General features: G+C 41.9%; 1 protein-coding gene and 1 long non-coding RNA gene across 9 annotated transcripts in view; both read left to right on the forward strand.

Annotated features, from left to right (window-relative positions):
• Positions 1 to 20,566, forward strand: part of Kug (FAT atypical cadherin kugelei) — a 302,654-nt gene that overhangs the window by 151,123 nt on the left and 130,965 nt on the right. The gene's annotated exons all lie outside the window — the stretch shown is intronic.
• On the forward strand, positions 7,352 to 9,023 carry LOC145977647 (uncharacterized). Its single transcript, XR_014440598.1, has 4 exons — positions 7,352 to 7,461; positions 7,547 to 7,909; positions 8,036 to 8,238; positions 8,535 to 9,023. It is a non-coding gene; the product is annotated as an uncharacterized LOC145977647 (long non-coding RNA).

Consider the following 20,566-nt stretch of genomic DNA (forward strand, 5'->3'; position numbering starts at 1 on the left):
TTCCGCCCGCGCGGTAATGAATGCGTAATAAAGCCTCGGGACGCGGGCAAAGACTCGATTTGTGGCGGACCACGCTTGAGTTACAACACACGCAGTAAATAAAGCGTGCAACGCGCGTCGGTTTTTCGCCTCCCGCGCTCGCTTTTCGCGCGTCCCGTCTCTCTCTTTCTCGTGTCAGTGTTTTCGCTCTCCTCCCGACTCTTCTCGTTCTTCTCTTTCGCCGATGGGTCCGACAATGAATCCTACGCGACGTAGAGAGAAAGAGAAATAAACGGTCGGGGTGAAAAAATACGGTGGATTCCAAGTTCGTTTAACGGCATCGAGAACTCTATCTAGCGGGACGCTTCTTCTTATACCCTCCCGGAACTCTCTCTCTACTTTCTCGTCCTCCCGTTTTCGTCCTCTCTGCCATCTATCACTCCCCCGCCCCCTCCTCCCCCGCGTCTGCACGGTTCGTTCTCTCCCTCTCGAAAAGAACGATCGACTAATTTTCACCGAGGCGTCTCAATCCTTCGTCTAATTCGTGCGATTTACGTAGCGACCCGCTTATGTGTCCTGCCGTTTAGGAAATCCGTGTTCCTATTATCGAGAACCGCGAGGAGACGTTTTTCAATTTACTTCATTAGGCGGTTATTAGCCGATGCGCCGCGTCGCGCCCTCCGAGTACACTCCTTTAATTCACGGTTGCAAGTTCCAGTCATAAATCAGCCGTAGGGCGTTCTTCGAACTCCCGTATAAATTCGCTTCAGCGGCGCAAATTGTGCACATAAATTTCGATCGCATGTAAGCGCAATCACACACACACAATCGGGATCATGGAAGCCTGAAAATTAAAAGTAAGTCGGAAATTTTGTTCTCCGACAGGCGCACCCCCAACTTTTCTCCGATCTTTAATTATGTCCGGTCGACGTGTAACGTTAATGCTTCTCGACTCGGTGCAATAAAAGCATCGCGCTCTTAAATCTACGAGATTCCTGTCTATATGACGAGAGATCTCATTTACGATAGCGCAGAAATCGCGAAATACCGCCTCTCTTTCGAGAGACCGTAGGATAAGTTGTATCTACGAGACTCGGCCGTTAAATTAGAAGTTTTTACGAGCGTTGAGAGCTACGCTTGTCTTACAAAAAAGAGAAAGAGACGAGAGACTACGCGGCAGGGGCAAAACTCATTCAGCGATCGGTGTGAATGACCTTGCCGCTTATTGCACGCCGGTCGAACGGGTTGACAGCGGATATGCAAATCTCGCTCGCGCATGGCTCGACAGAGCCGCTCTCCCCTCCCGTTCTTTCTTTTTTTTTCCTCTTTTGTCACAGCGTAGCCTTTCAATGAAAACTCGTTCAAACCGGCGCGACTGTTTCACGGAACTCGTACAAAATTAAAATCTATTTTTTTCATTTCACTCTTCGTCATCCTTCTGATTATCAAAAATTAGCTTACAAAATAGATGACATGCCACATGCATTTGACGTATTATATTAAGTTCGAGAAATTGATGCACACATATTTTTCTGAATTATTTCCAAATATTTTTTCCAAGCAACTTGTGGAAAAATCGCACCATCTGTTATTATGGAGAGATAGCTTACAAACACCGGTACAAATACAGGAGAAACTCCGCGAAAGGCGGAAATAGCGAGCGACTACACGTCTCTTGGCATCGAGTACATAAGCGCGTAAAGCTCTCGCGTACGCAGACGCGTTTTCATTCATGTGCGTCGTGAATGGTTCGAGATAGAGAGAGGGAGAGAGAGAGAAAACGTGGGCGGACGTCGTAGACTCGTGTCTGGCAGGCTCCGAGACGCCAGATTCTTCGCCATGAATGAATTTACGCCTCGCGCTCTTCCTGCCACGCGTGTTTCAGCACTTCTCTTTCTTCCTCTCTCTTTTATCTTCGTCGCCCTATGTTATTTTTATCCGACTATTCTCTCTAGCCCGGGTCCTTCTCTCTCAGCATCCCACCGACGTTCACCTGGATCTTTTCTCTGCCAGACGATTTGCACGATAGTCGAACCCGCGGAGCAAAGTTCTCCTCTTCGTCGTTTCAGAAATGCATTTTAAAAGCGAATTTAATAGTCTTAGTCTCCAACGATTTGTTCGACAGAAAGAGGATGTATATTTGTCAAATGAAATCAGCTGTTCTTTTCATGTATGTAAAATAATGATCGAAGGAATAAGGATACATCATTTTAGTATATATAAGAAATTTATAGTCCTGGATAATCGTCAAGAAACGTTGAATGCGTTATTTATCACGCTTTAACTATCAGCCACTATGTGTTATAAGATTGTATCTAATATAGAGGAATATAATTTAGAAAATAATCACAGACAAAAATATTAAAAATATTAAACATTCTACGTATTTCAATTTTCATGATGAGTTATTTTCTATGTTATAAAAAGACGGATGAAAAATGTAATTGAAATTACATTCGCAGCAAAATATAATACCGTTATATGTGAATTAACTCCTTCGCTCTTACCTTAATCAAGTCGTACTATATTACTATAGTAGAAAGTTATACGAATGGAAATAGACATTTCGTAACGGAATAGGTAACGTATATGACGGTTTTATAATTTTGCAGTCTAAAAGAGAAAATACATATACCTATGTGAAAGTCCACCGCGAAATATACGCTACGTTTTATAAGCGAAACAGTAAAGTTTGACTATCTGACCTCGCGAGCCGCCTTATTTTCTTATTTCAACCACAATCCCGGACTCGTCATTTTTCCGTACCGTACGCTCGTTCTGCGCACGTGACAAAGTTAGCAACGAGAGAAATATTGTGCTTTCGGAAAAACTCATCTACTTTCTACGCATGTACCTTCATTTCGCACGCACCACATGAAAAACACTCGTTTTCGTTGTTCTCGAGATTTGACAAGTTTCCCTTGATACACATCTCTGGAAAAGAATTGATATTTTTAATTTTTTTTTCTCTTTCATTAACTGCTGAACAATTTTTTTAGGCGAAGAAACTGTCAATTTATTAAAAATAGCTTCTCAATTTGTGGATAAATTCTGGGGCAGTGAATCTATATTTTTGCTTAATTAAATTTAGCTCCTCAAATTTCCGATTACAAATCGATATCAGGATTTTATATGTCAAACCAATGTCATAAAAGATTAGTCCGTTTCGCGCATTAAAATTGTCAGATTTCGGATATCGTGTCACACCCTCAAGCAGATATCATCGCAGGGTAATCGCATTGTCGCTTAACATCGGCGAGGCGATGATGGACCGGTCCAGCGAAAGATTCTTAGGCTCATTCTAGATTTTTCTCCCTCGCGCTCTAACTGAATATAACAGTGTCCTTCGCCCCTCGGGACAACGTCCGTCCAAAGCGAGCGAAAGGGTCGGTTGGCGGTTGCGAGGGCGAGAAGCGGCAGGATTGGCTATTCCCGGGCTAAAGAGATCGGACTGCCGTCATTATCGTGTATAATGCCTTGTTTGTCCTGGCAAGCCAGCCATGTAATGAATCCTCGAGGGATATTCGTCTGCCGTATGTAACGCCGGATCAGAGATGCTAAGTACCGTCACGCTGTCACGGCACGAATGTCAAAGCAAAATTGTAATTTGCGATCCAGTTCGCTGAGAGACTTTGGTAATTAGCGAGAGGACGCCGTAACAGTTAGGCGGCAGATTGCTTCGTAACGGGAAAGAGTAACCTGATGCGTATTAGATCTTTTAGGAAGCCGAGCGCGTAATGAGTCCCGGCAGTTGACACGTTTTAATTGCCATGAGATGCACTCCATTTAAACTCCACGTCATCGATCGAAAAGCGGGTGTGCGAGTCGCACAACAGACACGGTTGACTCGATCAAACTGCTCGCTTTTTCCGTCAATATTCCCTTCTTCAACACTAGCAACACAACGCTAAAATATGATTTTGCTCTTTCACGCTATCATTCAAATGACACCAATTATCGGTTATTATGATTTTTTAATAAAATATACGAGAGTAATTTGATTCATGTCGATTGTGACACTCTTTGACGTTTTATATCAACAGAATAAAACGTGATGCATTATTGACGAACAGTATTTATACTAAAAGTTGCATGCAATTTTGCGATGTATATACATGTAATTACATTTTTTTTTACTTGGATGTTTTTGGGAGGATTATATTGTTGCTTTTTCCGTGTATTTTGTACATTTTCTCATCCGGGCTTCCCCACGCACGAAGTAATCTTCATAAATATCTCTCACGGAGATTCGCGTATTAACAGAAGTACTTTGGCGCGAGTAGAAGAAACGCCGGTCGGATAAGTCCCCCGTGGCGAGCGCGGAATGTACGCGATCCGAAGATGCGCTCTCACGTGGATGTGGCTGTGCTTTAGAATATAATCTCGTCGCGAGAAACCCGCAAGTTTCCCCAAGAAAGAGGGGGAGAAAAATAGCAGAGCCGCGAGAGGCTATCGACGACGGCGGCGAAATGGCTGGCCGTTTTATTCGACCAACTTCTTTCGCTCCTCGCGAGAGGATATAACGGAATGACCTGTTTTTCATCGCAACCTCGACATCGTGATATAGCAGCTATAGCTCTCCTGGCCGTCGCGAAAAGGACATTGTTAAAAACGGGGACCGTGAGGTTCCAGTAAAAGTAGCGCCTTTATCATTCGCAGGTTACACGTTACAGATAAAACGTCACGTGGCTGCGATTGTGCTTTCTTGCACGCACTTTATACTTATACCTCGCATTCGTTCAAAGTGACACACGCAGATAAATATCCCACGTATCCGCGAATGTTCCCCAAACGTTATTTCATTGTGTTTCGGATCCGATCCGAAGGCAACTCTCTTGTATTAGCCGCGCGTGATGTTACGAACAACGGGAAACTTTCATGCTAGTTCTGCGCGAAACAATCGACTCGTTCCCATCTGTTATCCGGTATATTCGTAACTATTCTGTCAATAGCACTGCACAATTTCTCGTTTCGCGTAGTAACCGACAATTCTCCTACCGGGAAGTTGTTACGCTTTTTGCATTCTTTATGCTAAATATTTCCTTGCAATTTAGACCTTTGGTCAATCACAGTCCAATAATATCCACGATACAGATGATAATATGACGGTGACATTTTTGCAAAATTAATCGAATATATTTAGCCGTGTATGCGCACGAAATTGAAGCGTTTTAAGAAGAATTTATCAATGACGTTGCCCCGCACTCTCGTGAATAATGCAGGTGAGTTACGCAATCATTCGACCCAAAGCAGAGCGCGTGCAGAGAAATTAAAGGCGTCATCATGTTAATTAAAACCTTTCAGTTACGAACCACCGTCAGTTTATGTAAATCCCGCTAAATAAATGGCTGCTATGATGGGGACGTACCGCTATCTCGATTTTCGTGACTGGATGGCTGCACTTTTGAATGCAATTACGCTTTACAACTCAATTTTGTGCAATAAACATTCATCTACAAATTCTGTCTACATTTGCCATCGATTCGTAACACGCAATTAAATTGCTGTAACGCAAAGTGCTCATTATAATGAATTCAATTTAAAAGACATATTGAATTTTGCTGGCGTTATTCAATTTAGTTACATATTAACAAACGGAGAATTTAATCATATGCTTACGTAATGTAATGGGGATTGTGTTTGCTTTATATAATATTCCACATTAAATTAACGCGTTTCTCGTAAATTTTACGGAAATTCTTCAAAACCACCCGCGGCATCGTCGAATGTAAAAATAACCAAATTGTTGCTTTGATAAAACTAATTAATTTAAAATATAATACCATTACGTAATAATTAATCTAGCACCGCGAAATGTAAATTAATTTTTTTAATATCTAAAACATACACATATATACGTATAACAAAAATAATATGTTTTTGACACCAAGAGAAAGAATTTAATTATATTTAGAAATATTTTTTAATTGCTATTTTAATTATATAAAATATCTGATCGTTTTTTTTAGTTGCATAGAGGTGTCCGATAGGAATATCGAGATTCTTTTGCGGCCAATGCTTGCGCACGATGCAGCATCATCATGGAATGCAGATCTCATGTACTTGGGCTAGTGGTATTTAAGTGCCGCGTAATTCAGTCCAGAACCTCTGACCTCCTACATCCTATTCCGGACGCCATGCTGCCTCTCCGTTTCTCCCTCCCCTCCCTTTCAGCTTTCTCATTGTTCTCTTTTAACTAGGACTCGTTTTTAACAACAGGAAGGTTCAAAGTCCTCGCAAAAACCGAAACGTGTTTCAGCAGGACGTTACTCTTTTGCACTTTGACTTGCGCCTAAAATATACAGTGTCCTTCGAATAAAGCAGAAAATATTCGAATCTCTGCTCTATTATGTCTAAATGTTGGTCAAAAAATTTCTAAAAGTTGGCCAAAATGAAATAGATCAGAATGTAAAATATCGATATTTGAGAACGGCACTATGCAAAAAGTAATAATCTCGAACTTCTCAGTAAGCGCGCACAAAAGGCGAGGCGGTTAAAATGCAAAGGAACCAAGGCCCTGGCTTGTGAATTATTCATAACTTTTTAAGATGTAAAGGCAAAGAGAGTGTCATTTGACCAATTTTCATTAAAATGCGACTCCTTTATTCGGTTTCATTAACCATTTAAATACCTTACCGATGCGCTACGTAACGTTACCTACGTTAGTTACCTTCAGCTATTCTATTTAATGGTGGAATTTCGCTCGGGGAAGATGCTCCGGTGCAGGTGAACGCGGTCCTGGAAGTTTAGAGCAGCAAGATATTAACGAAAGTTAAGACGCGCGGGTCGTGCCTCGGAGTTGTATGCCTCGGAGATTTCGGCGGATTTAATTAACATTATTTCTGTACATTATCCCTCTGATCTTATTTGATAATAGTTTCCCTTAACCTGCCGCGCGCATCGGGTTAACAGCTTAACTGTGTATCGCGCGACGATAAATTTGTTATTCCGCTTAGTTTGGATCTGCTGTCTCGTAAACCCAGCGTCTCGCCGACCAAAAATTACTTTTGTTTACTTTGTCGCTTTATTTACGAGTATAAAACCGCAGAACCACCGTTGCTATTTATGGCATCTTACATCCCATTCGAATTTTATGATCAACGCTAACAGAGGTCTCGCGACATTGATACGATCGGGGTTTTTATTCAATCGTTATCGAGTTCTTTTCAACGACCGATACGTGCGGTTTCCATCGGGGGTATTAAGGTCGGATATCTTGAGTTTCATTTCCACATAAAGCTTATTCGATAAATCCTCCAACGTACCGGCAGAGAGCCCCGTAAGAGGTTAAAGGAAATTATTGATTTTTATTGCTGGAATCGGTGGCAACATTGTAGTCTCTCACGTGGAAAGATAAATCAAACATAACGCGACTAGAAGCGCGATATTTTTAAAATCGATTTCTCGAATCGGTGAGATCAGGCTGCGTCTCTTCTCTCGTGCAAACGTCAATTTTCTAAAAGCGAATTAGATAGGTAGAAGGTAAAGGAACATAAAGAACGTATTGAAGTAACGATTATTTCTGGGATTATAATTAGCCAACGCACGCTAATCTCTCTTTCCGTAGAGGAGATGACATTTTTGCGGCAGCCGATGAATAGACCGGCAGCTTAATCTTATCACGTTTCAAAGGCAAAGACCTCTGGCAGTTTGCTTGCGTGCAACTTGTAATGCAAGCGCGCAGGCTTGAGAGAGATCATCCGATTAAGTGTAGCGAGTTACGATCAAAGGCCGTGATACCTCGCGTGTCGTGTGCGGAATGAAAGTGTAAACGCCTATATTTATAAATTCATCCACGTAGCTGCTTCTACACGGCGGATTAACGATCGAGTTTCGAGTAAAGTCTCCCGTGGCTCGCTGTAAAATAATAAGCTCCCAGATGAGAATGCTATTTCGATGAAACGCCAGACAAGGCTTTGCGAATATACAGGTGTAGACTTACATTATTTTATTGATTAAGTCTGAAAAATTTATATAAGTCAGTAAAATATAGTACTGTAACCATGTCGCGATTATATAATTGTGCGATTAATATTTGAATTTAAAACGATTGTAGTGAAAATGATGAAATGTGAATCTCATCGGAATTTGCTAGTTACATCGAAATAGACTCGTGTTTATTTAAGTGGCGCCAGCGCAGAAATTTATATAAACAAAACAATAAGTCTCGTTAAATTCCTCCATTCAATAATTTCAAGCACGTTGCGCAATCCCACGTAATTGCCCTCGTCGGACAATTACGGAATGTTGCAAAACGAGGTAACGGTTAATGCATTTATCAAAGTTTATTACTCACATTTGCGATGACGAATAATAGAGACAATATTCGAAGCAATTTGTTCTAACGGAAAGTAATTCTTTGAACGTTTACGTTAGGAGCCTGTGTTTTCGACATATAATATCATGAATATATATGAAATTTATTCAAAGATGTAATGATTATAATGATTAATAGCGTTACTAAAAGCGTAATAATATTCCGAGGAGAATTTTAACACGAGAAAAATTTTCCTCGCGCAAAAAACTGTTGAAAAATCATTATTATTATAACGCAGAATCGTGATCCTTCGTGCTTTAACGCTTGGACTTCCTCGGGAAGTATATCCCTCGGAAAGTTTTGCATGATGTGGGTTCAACATTGTACGATGCAAGCCGCATCTCAATGTCGCTGCGGGCGCAACCCCGAAGGAAAGAAATCTGGATGGAGGAGCAACGGTGTGTCTCGGCCAAGGATCAATCCTAGCTGATCCTTCGTGACTTACCAACGGTATCCGTCAATACTATCCACCCAACTGCTTTCCTCGAGTATACTCCAATATGATATCCCCGGCTCTTCGATATTTTTATACATTTCTCCGAAGGTGTCTCGCCCCTTCTGACTTCTTGACAGAACTCGCACGAAACCTTCGCTGTCTCGAGACACATTTCGCGCTCGACTAGCGTTGACACTGTATTTTACATTTTCTAAAATATCTTTGCACGCGGAATATTTTATTACAACTAGTTTATATAAAATTTTATGTAATATATATCGACGAGATTTACTTTGTAAATGTTTAAAATAGAGAATATAAAAGATAGAGAAGACGTATCTTGCTACTATTCATCTTGAGAACCTCCAACTACGTGAATTTAAGAGCCTCTTAGCCTTTTATTTTCGCCTGGATAGAAGCGAGTATGAAAGGGAGATTAATTACACCTACTTGTGTATCGTAAGCAAATACGACCTGCTCCACCCAGCTGAATAGACGATACGCTCGGTGAAGTTTGCTCGACCGCTGCTCGCTCAAAGAATTGCTAATTACCTATCCGCCGTCTTATCCACTCTGCACTTTCCGCGTTCTTTCCGCGATTTCTGCTTCATTTGCCAAAATCGCTTGGACGTAGACTTTGACGCGTATCTTTAATCAGTAAATATTTATCAACGTAATGTGATGTCATTCAAGAAGTTGACGCAGAGTTGACAGAGTGTTACTTACGCTAATTATCCCGAGTCAGAAACAACTTATTAACTCACAGCTAGCTTAAAATACGTAATGCGCTTGCATATGACATTTTCTCTCATCGTTAAAAAATCAATGTCAGCACGATGGACTGGCCAGTTTCTTCCGACTACCTAGAAGTTCGTCGTAAATGTCACCGGCAGAGTTTTTACATCCGTCTAATATACTCGCCGTCCGAGGTGCATTAAGAAGCCCCGCAAGCACGGCTGCGAAGTGAAGGGAAACTGCGAGACTTATGAGGGACGGCCGATAACGAAAAAGGGGCCAAGTTGGAGGAAGGGGGCGGTAAGCGTCTCGACGGAAATGTAAAGCTTAAGTTCCAGTGACTTGGAGTCTCGCGAGAGAGAAAGAGAGAGAGAGAGAGATCGTGGAAATAAACCACGGGAGTTGCGCGAAACGGCGCGGATAGTGATACGACGGATTAACGATCTTCGCGGTAAAAACTTTTAATTTATACCGGGACGCCACGTCCTCCGCAGAGGAATCTCACGGTCCCTTCCTCCGATATCTCGATCGTCCCGGACCCGACGACCCCTCTCATTCGCGCGCCTCCCTCGGCGAGCCGAGAGACTTTTGTCCTTTGAGCTACCGCCTTTTGATATCCCCTTTTATATCTCCCGGAGAGAAACGTCAAACGACGTGGAAACTCAGATACCGTCGCGTTATCGGGGGATTTCTTTTTTCGGACTCGGGGTCAGAATCTATCCAATTTCGCGTCGATGTAAAAAAGCGTGACTCTCGCGTATCAAGGCAAATTTTAAACCTTCAATGCGCAACTTTGAGATCGATAACAATGCGTACGCCCACGCGGAGATTAACGGCGAACAATGTCGATCGCGCCGACCACGGGCGTTAAGTCTATTGATGCAAATTACAATCGGTATCGCGGCTTATCTTCCTCGCGCGGCGTGCGATATTTTAAAAGTCGGAAGATAATGTCAGCGTGTCGGCTACCGGGCATTGTGCGCGCTCATCGACCGACCCACCGGCCGCATCCCACTCGTTCGATCCCGAACGCTTCGCTCGCGAGGGTTTCATTCACGAAGGCGCGGGTGGGTGCAAATGAATCGTATTTCGCCGTCGTTAATATTGTAACTCGCCCGCGTGGGCGGGGGTTTGTTAATCGAGCGTCGTATCTGCGGACGCGGAGAAAATGTATTACTTAGGCAGTCGGAAGGGCACGCCATAAATATTCCACCTAGCGAGATTTATACCAGATATATACACGAGGACAACACGGAGGCGCCGCCGCTTTTACCGTCTAATCGATCGCCTTCTTACACCTCCTTCTTGCCTTCGCTCCATCTTTCAGATCTTTTCGCTGATACCTGACTCTCCTTCGAATATGTAGGGTATCAACGATAACTCGCTAAATTGTCGTTAATGGTTTTTTTTATATTAGTTATTCTTTTATATAGAGAAAGCTCTCGACACATTCGATCGCAAAGTGTTTGATGTTTCCGATAATGATGATGATAATGATGGTAATATTAAGTATACGATTGTACTATAAAACTTTCTTTTTCGCGAGGGATAGCCTGCCAAAGATCAAAGCAACTAACGGTGATTAACGAGCGAATATCGCTGCGAAATGAGTTAATGAACGCTGTTATGTTACATTAATCTAATGAGTATACATTATCTCAAAGTCCCGTAAAATTTGTCGCAAGACGCTGCAGTGACGTAAAGCGTAAAGCGCGGTTATCACCGTTGCTTGACATACAAACAGCTGACGTACGCTCGGATGATTCTGACATGGCGCTCGCGAACAAAATCAATGGCAATTAAGCGTCGTTTATCGATAGTCTCATTAATAATTCTATCTCATGCACGACGGAATTCTTACGCTCTTTGCGCTAATCAACGAATACAAGTATTACCTATCTAGTAAACCAGCGTTAATGACTACATTGATCCGTGTCTAGCGAACAGTAATTATTGTTGTTATTAATTATCGAAACGCCGCATTTCACAGAAGTTACGTAATGCATCGATATACGCGCATGTAAATCTGCATAAACGAGCGGCTTTAAATGAAACATTTTTAGCGATATCATCAGAGGATTCTGAGAATATGAGTGGAAAGAGCGTCGAATTATTAGAAAATCTCCGACATAATTTTAATTCGGGAATTCATTAATGAACAGGATTGTTCGTTAAAAAAAAAATTATTATACAATTTGAGGTATTTAATAGTCGCGTTTATACTTGTTATGAAATAATCGTAACATATATTCATTATATTATCGAATTAAATGTAATTTATTACTATAAATTAATTTGTTTTTCCTTTGAAGGTTTAATTTAATCCTTCATTCGTGACGAAAGACTCGCTCTTAACTTGTGTTATTTTTTTCACTGGAATAAGTTTCTTAAATTGACATCATTGCATAAAAAATTTTGGTTAAAGAATCGCATTCGATTATTTGTAAAATTGTACTTGGTGACTCTCATCGAGAAATTCGAGCATTTAGATTGATTCATATTTTGAAAGATTGAAGAACTATTTGAAACGCGAGCAATTTATTTCGAGAATTGATTGGCATGATAGGCATTCGCCTCGTTTACGCTGTACTCTGGTTGATTTTCACGGTTGGCCGGCAACGATTCGCAGAGTCGTTCAGTCGCGTCAAACTCCGAACACCTGCGGTGTGTATTGTCCATGCGCTCGTCCACACGACCGAGATAGTTTCCAACGAGCGACACGGAGTAATTAATGCAGAAATTAACCCACGAGGTTAATGATAAGCGTTAACGACTAATCACCGGCTGCGACCAAGGCTGCAACCTCGTCCGATACTATTCCGAGGGATCTGCTGCCGGCCCACGCTCATTAGCGTCCACTCGTCCTTAATACCGCGACGATGAAGTTGTCCTCTATTTGTTAGCGAACTCCTATGGACTCCTCCTTCTACAATGCTGGACGCGAAAGAAAGGCCGTAATTAATCGAACGCGATGAATTCCATTATCTTGAGAAAAATGCCGCTTTCGCACGTCGCGGCGATTAATGGCTTACGAGAGAGATGAATTGATAGTTACATCCTTCCTTGTCTCTTTCTCTTTCTCTCTCTCTCTCTTTTTCTCTTTCTTTCCTTTATCTTGCCATCAATGCAGATATAGGATGTCTCTGATCGAGCGCGACTATGCGAGAAATGGCAATGGAATTCAAATTGAATTACGAAGAGAATAATTTTGTTTTTATTATTATAACGCACATATATATCGTAAAAGTTTCTGCGCGAATTTTTATGCACGCGTTCTATCTTTCTCGCTCTCTCCTTCTCTTCCTTCCCTTCGCGCGACAGCCGAGTCCCGGTTGCAATTTGGAGATAGTTTATACCGTGCGTCCGGCGTAATTAGGCGACTATATATATATAGTGATAAGTATACCGGGTGGAACGATCGCAGGAACCGCGCGCGGAAACCAACCCCCGTTTCGTATAAACCTAAATATGAAATCTGATATCTCTTGATGGAAAACCGGCACTTTCCGCGTGTCGCATGAACGATGTAATGTTGTTGCGGCATATCGGATATCCGGCTGCGACTAATAACCTCCGGACGGACAACTTTACGATCTACGGAAACTGTCATGCAATAAAGAGATATACAGTTCAGTAAATAGCATTTGCAATTCCAGCTGGACGCTCATAAAAAAAAATACACGGCAGGGTAGCAAACGCAAATAAGAGAAAAAATAACATACATGGGTATTATATAATATGACGCATGAATCACAACAATGTTGATTCTGTTTGATCGTGAAACTTGCGATCCGCGCAAAAAGGCAACCGCATTCGAGGCCCAAGTTAAAGTTCTCCAGCGCATTGACGTTAATAGATCGGCGTAATTGTTATTCCTCGCGTTGCGCCAGAATATTCCGTCAAGCGGACGTCAGTCAACATCGCGGCTAACTATTCCAATTTATGCGTTATAACGACGCGACGAGATAGAAGCTACGAGGTAGAGTCACTCAACGTCGCCGGGAGCGAGTTTTCTCGCGTGCACAAGGAAATGTGCGCCGCGACGGCGGCAACGTTCCCCGTCGTCGTAATCGCGGACAGCCAGCCAGCTGGTTGTGAAAGATGTTCCGCCGTTTCGAGGCTCGTTACAGAAAATTTCCTTAATTTCGCCGAGCGAAATTGCTACGGCCCGACGAGGGGATACCGCCGGAGGTTACACGCCTATACGTCGTCGCGTATCCGAGAATTAAGCTACCCTAACTCTCGAGCGAGGGAAAAGAGAAGGAGAGAGAGACAGGGAGAAAACAGAGAGAGAGAGAGAGAAAGAGAGAGAAACGAGAAGCGATGGCGAGCGGAAACGAGAGAAGGAGGGAACGAGCGAGCGAGACAGCCAGGTCTGGATAGTGGATAGACGCTGTATAGCCCTAGGGCGACTTGAAGTATGCACTTGACGCATGCAACCTAAAATCTGCCTGCAGCCCCCTCCCCCCGGCTCCCCCGCTCGAGCGTCAGAATCCAGCTCGCGGACTCCCCCCTCTCTTCCTCCCTCCCCGACACCGCTCTTCGCCCTGCCTCTCTAAATCTCCGGCAACCTGTTCCGGAGAATCCACCCTATCCTTCGCTCCACTTTCGTTTCTGCTGTCTGACTCGACACGAGCGCGGCTTCCATGGACTCTCTCCCTCTCTTTCCATCTCGTTTTCTTCTACCATCCGCTTCTTCGGCCGGCTGTGTACCGTACGACAATTCACGTCAGGCACACCGCCCGCCGGAATTTATTACAACTTTTAAAGTCGCTGTGCAACACGCCCGCGGTACCTGCGCTTCCTCCCCTCCCCCTTCCTCCGCCCTCTCTTCTACCATGCTCTTTCTGTCACGTCGAAATATGCTCTCTGTCCACCGACGTTTATTTCATTCACTGGTACGGCAAAATTTGAAAAGCGTAACTAAACGCTTTTAACTCTAGCAAAAACAAATCCCTGTCTGTGCAAAATTGCAAATTGAATACAATGTCGAATCAGTATCTCTTCAATATGAATTTGATCCTAATTCGATCCTAAAGAAACGGTGAATGTCTGAAATTATCTCCGTTCGGAGAAATTACTCGTGAACTTTAGACCGTTAAGAATAATTGATGTTATACTGATCCAGCCTGAAACTCCATTTTCACTCAGGTTCCACCAAGTTTGCTCGGATATTTCCGGTACGCTAATTCTGCTCAGGGCATTGGAACGATAAACAGTGGAAATCTTCGTGCGAGGCACTCTGCGCGAATTTCCACGAAACTCCTCCCACGAGGGGTGAATTTATTCACTCGTTCGAACGTATTATAAATAGCTCGAAGCGGTAAACCTTTCGGAAAACTCTTCGGCGCGAATCTCGATTCCACTTAGAGACTAAATTCGCAACAACTGGTCATCGTTGCCCGAAACAAAGGGCTTTACCAGAGGAAAGCCCGCGCGGTCCACGACCTCGTAAAATGTCTGGAAACTTACGTAGGTGGAAACGTCAAAGTTAGTGAATGGCCCATTCAATGCACTGTCGCGTCCGGTTGAGAAAACCGGTCCGCGCGATCTCTCGCGTTGTGTTTATTTGGCGCGTTTGCCGCCCTCGCTTAGGTGGGAGAGAGAGAGACCAGGAAGACCAAGTGCGACGACCAAGTGTGGCACGTTTCCCGCAAAGTGTCGACTTGTTTCTCCTCTTGCGCCATCGATCCGTCTCGACAGGAAGGGAACGACAGCCGCGAGCGACAGGAAGTCCATCCCGACTTTCGAAGTCAAAGAGATACTTTCGGAAAGAGAGTGATAAGTTCATCTCCAAGTCTGTCACGTTTCGTATTCGTCGATTCTCATCTCACCGTATTCTTATCGGATTGTTTGCTTTATCGATCGCATTTTATCTTATTATTCGCTTGATCGAAATTGCATTAAAGATAATACAATGCGATCGAACAGTACACATAAAAAAGAAGGAAAAAAGAAATTATCCAATGCTAATTGTATCTTTCTTTTGTTTCAGGTAAGCGATCGATCGAGAGTTATCTTGTCATCTTACTCTGTGAATATCTGTGAGTACATTTATAAAAAATAATAATTCTACAAGAGAGATGGTAGATAGATCAGAGAGGCTAGACTTATATATATCTACATTCAATCTCACAGCCTCTCGTTGTATAAATATAAAGCTTGCTGTCTATAAATCTCGACCGCGAACGTTGAAGCTCCGGTGTGCCTGAGTAATTCTCGCATAACTTAACTAGTGTTTTAATCAACAATTCAAATTGCGGTACGTAAAATACAGAATGACGAATGCCGTAGTCTCGGGGTGAACGCTTTTCGCCGTTGCGCACAAAAACACATTGCCCTCCAGTTATTGTTTATGCACAAAATTTGCGCATCAATCAATTATGGATGAAGTCGCCAAAGAGATACAATGGTTACATATAATAGTTTACGTAGTCCTCATTTTCAACGTCATTTTCATTATGCTAATGTGTGCACAGATCAGTGCTCTATAATAATAATAATAATTTATTATTCAAAGAACTCCTAAGTGGTGTGATTTAATATATTTTAGTATTAAAAATCCACTGAAATTCTAAATGAAAATTTATTAAAACGTTGAGTTGAAGTTTATTTAAGTAAATATAATATATAATATGTTTCTTTCTCTCTCTCATATATATTTATATATTTATTTAATTATTTATATTAATAACAATTAAATTTAATTAATTTATATTTATAACGATTAGGAAGGAATTTAGTAGACAGCATAGTAGTAATAATAGTTTTTATCATGATTTTTTTTTTTTTGAGCAAGAGTACCGGATCAAACAACGATCAGAAACATGAAAAAAAATCAGTAAATTATTTTCGCGATTATTGCCAGCGTTGCATGGATGTTCGGAAATTTATTTTGGATGAATCGCATTGACGGAGAATTCTCGATAGTGCCTATTTTGGAGGCAGCTCGCGTCTCTGACTCCGCATGAAAGACACAATTCAATAGTAGCTGTTACACGGCCGGACGAGCGGCCGTATCGACGGATCGTGCTGGCAACACCACGATGTATATACGCTGACATAACCCACACACTGGGAACCGATAAAGTGTGATGCGTGCCGTGCGTTTATTATGCGCGGCGCAACGTCGCGCGCGGAATTAGAGCGAACGTCCGTCGTTGCCGTCGTTATTTACCGATAGCTTCGGCAGACGACGAGCTAACCATATTGTATGGAAATCCACCGCCGGGATACAGATTGCTGAAAGCACTTAGCGTACAGTCGCGGTTGTATGCTCGTACGCTTCGAATCAGAAGCAACAGCCCGCATTTCCGTCCTCTTTACCCACACGTTCGTCCTTTAAATTAAATTGGTAGCTTCGAAAAGAGGGAAGTCCCCTCATATACTTGATGACTTTTATCTCACTCGTAGCTTACGAATGTGTAGCTCCGACGATATCTGATAAAAAGTACACTATATATTTTTTTCTCCTTTTTTTTTAATGAAATGCGTACATAATTTGCATTGCATTTTACTGCGAGAGAATTTTTTCGCTCTTACATTTCCCTCTCGCTGTTAAATCAATCTCCATTTGTTTTTCTTCGCGTATACAAATAGCACGAAACATATAACTCCTATTATGTTAAATGAAGCTTGCTTTACTCTACCCCTGCTTATAACACGATAGGCGATCGAGCAACGACTCGACTGTAAGCAAGGTGCTTATCCTGTAACTAAATTTGCAGAATTTCTCAAAGTTCTGAATACACATTAGTCAATCTAATTCCACTCGCTATAACCATATATTAGCGCTGGGGGAACAATGATCGAAATCCTGGCAGATAATTATGACAAATTACATGCGCGAGAAACGCTGCTAAAATATAAAAAAATAGTGAAAACGCGAAAGCATATCGAAAACAATGCGCAGCACAAACTTTGCTTTATCTCGCGGGATCAATTTGATTGAAATGCATTGTTTCAATAATATTTCATAGTATTTGTGCAACGAGTATATTTGCATTTGTCACCTGGTTGCGCCAGACATTGCGAAAAATTTAATCTGTGCCTTTGTTTATAATTTTTTTTCCCATCGCGTGCATCCACGAAGCGACACATGCCTCTCGATGACTGATTTTGTATCGTTATAAATTTTATTGCAAAACGTCGGTGCGTGCATACCGGTCGAATGAACTTGTTTTCGCGTAATTCTGAATTGACAATTCATGCCCGAGATACACTTCGTCTCGATCGGCAAACATTTGCTACTCGTTACATTGATGTCATTACTTAACACTGTAATTTGCGTATCGTGTTCATGACGCAAGTAGGAACGGTAGCGAAACAGATTTCGTCGATAATCACCTTCGTCATAGTAATCGCTCGTATTAATAGAGAGGCTTTTAAGAGAAGACATTGATATACCGTTGATCGTTACATTAATAAATCACATAGATAATAATCTCATTCTGTAATGCTTATCGGCAAGCTTGTAAATCGTCAGACAAATAGAACAATATATAGTTAATGTATTTTTTTTATAAATTAACGCATATATCAAAAATATAATTGATTAGAGACAATATAAATCGTACTTTTTTTTTCTTCGGCAGAGAAGCAGAAAATGCCGTTACAATGTACGATAAACGATGTTTTCTTCTGAAAGAAGGCATGAAGTCTTCTTCGATATCCATCGTACGATGCGGTACCTATCGATGCAATTTATGGTACGGGCGATCCACGCTTCGAAATCGATTTCGCACGCATCGTGCATCGCGGGTAATCAATTACTTTCGCATAACGACCGTCCCTCCGCGCCTCGTTTACGTGTAGGAGACTCCAGTCTGGCTCGTTCCAAGCAGCTTGAAAAGAGGAGAGAACGAAAGAGGAAACCAATTTTTATGAGTGTGTAAAAGTTACGTAAGAATAATGTCTGACCTTAATTCGCCAGAAATTATTTTCAAAATTAATAAGGAACTCTAATATTCAAAACTTTGATGGAAAATTAATTTTTCAACAGATGAGCTACCGACTTGCCGGAGGTTCATGTTTGATTTAAGCTCTTTCTGTATGAAAACGCTTCTTGATGGCTCCTTTTAGACTTTCGACATTTTCAACGTAAGCATAATCTTATTTACTCGACAGTAGACTTTTACCGTGTGCCACGAAAGTGTTAAAATGAATTAGAACCATTTGGACGCTCTCTCTCTTCTCTCGACGATGGTTAATGGTTCCAGCAGCGTCGAGATTGTTGAGTCGTTTCTTAATTTACTGAAAACTCGCCTTTTACACTAATGAACGATGCTTCTCCGCGAAACGACCAGATGTACCGAAGCGGTAACGATTCGCAGACATCCGTGTCGTTTCCACGACAATAGGGATTTTCGATGATTTATACATCGCCCGAGAGATATTCCATCGTTTTACACGTATCGCTGGAATCGTATTAGGAATGAAAAGTAAGTGAACAGAATGTTGGAAATATATTTTCGCGATTTTACATAATTTATAGTTCGAATTTTTTTCTCATCTAAAACATATAAAAGAAGTTGTAAGGGAAAAGTTACGAAATTTTACTGCGTTTAATATTCCCGGCAAGAACAAAAAGAGCAAATCTATATTCCATACATGTATATGTGTCTCTAGAGACATAATAAAATCTCCCGTAGATAATAATAGGCAGGGGGAAAGTATTTTACTTCGTTTATTACCGAATACACAGCGTTACGACTTATCCATTATCTTTTATGGGTTTTACGCACGATAGCGCAAAGATACATATATACATCCCCTTTTTGAAGATACTTTCCAATAATCAACCTTTGCTAACGTAATAAGAATTTTACCGCGCGCGATCTTCCCGCTGGAATTTGCATATCGCGTCATCTCGCAGCTTCCCTCCCGAAGGGAGCCTACTACTATAAAGCACGAAGAATGATGCATCGAGTTAAAACACCATGTACCGTGACGCCGAGGGCTTTTGGCGCGTTACAACCATTCGTTTACGTCGCGTCGTGCACGCACGCAGGATACACGTTGAGACCCTATTCCAGATCGAATCAGCTAATAGTGAATAATGTCTTCCCCTATGCTACTTCAAAGTTGCATAACTGCATTTACAAAACGTAATTAAAATATTCACGACAAAATCGCTGCTTATTAATTACTTGTTCAGCTGGATGATTTTGCACAAATATCTTTTTTTTTTTTTTCAAATTTACTTCGCAGGCGCAAAGGAAGCTCGTCTCGGTTAAGTAATCTCACGCGAACGGCTTTCCTCGCACGTATCGAATAAATTCACTACGCAGAGGCTTGCTCTTGCGTAAAGGGATGATCGGACAGTCGAGAAGGAATAGTAAATGAATCGATAAAGAGCGAGGTGAATCGTCGGACTCTACGCACTGTTGCTCTCGATGGTCGTTTTCTCTTTCGATAGTCTGTTACAACCCCGATGAATTCCACATTGGGCTAGTTTCCACGGTTCTCTCGGCATTTCCTCCCTCTTGCCCCGAAATCCGCGCGTTCCCTCCCTTCCTTTCCCTGTAACCTAAATTAACGGGCGATTCCGTCTGACAGCTTCGCACCGCTCGGTAATAAATCGTACGGATATCGGCGCCATTATACGAATCGTTTACTCGGCCCCCCTAAACTGGATACTAACGACGACTCTAAAATAATTAACTAGGGTTTCTCACGTTCCGAGGAGCGCGCGATCATTCGGCGCACTATCCAAGCTTAATGATAATCTCTCGCGTTTAAGTCGGATCCGTTGATTGACATAATTTGTTCGATTACTTAGAAATCCGTTTTCGGCAACGAACGGCGGATATTGGATGTGACATTTGTGGAACGGATACATTCTTGCTCGCTGCTTCAACAATTATGGAACGGATAGATCCCCGCGCGTTGCTTTAACATTTAAATAAAGATATCACACTTTAATCTGATTTTAGAAAATTTACAATTTCGTTCGATGGAATTTGCAGTTTCATGAATAACGGATATCCGAGCCTTGACGGAAATGGCTTTTATGTTTGATAGAGATATATTTTTGAGACGTGAATATTTTATTTCTCGAAAGTAACACGTATGACTTCATTTAAAAAAAAATATTTATA

Source organism: Camponotus vicinus, unplaced genomic scaffold (assembly GCF_025532165.1).
Source record: "Camponotus vicinus isolate PSW18456_S1 unplaced genomic scaffold, iyCamVici1.0 SCAF_1, whole genome shotgun sequence".
NCBI classification, from domain to species: Eukaryota; Metazoa; Arthropoda; class Insecta; order Hymenoptera; family Formicidae; genus Camponotus; species Camponotus vicinus.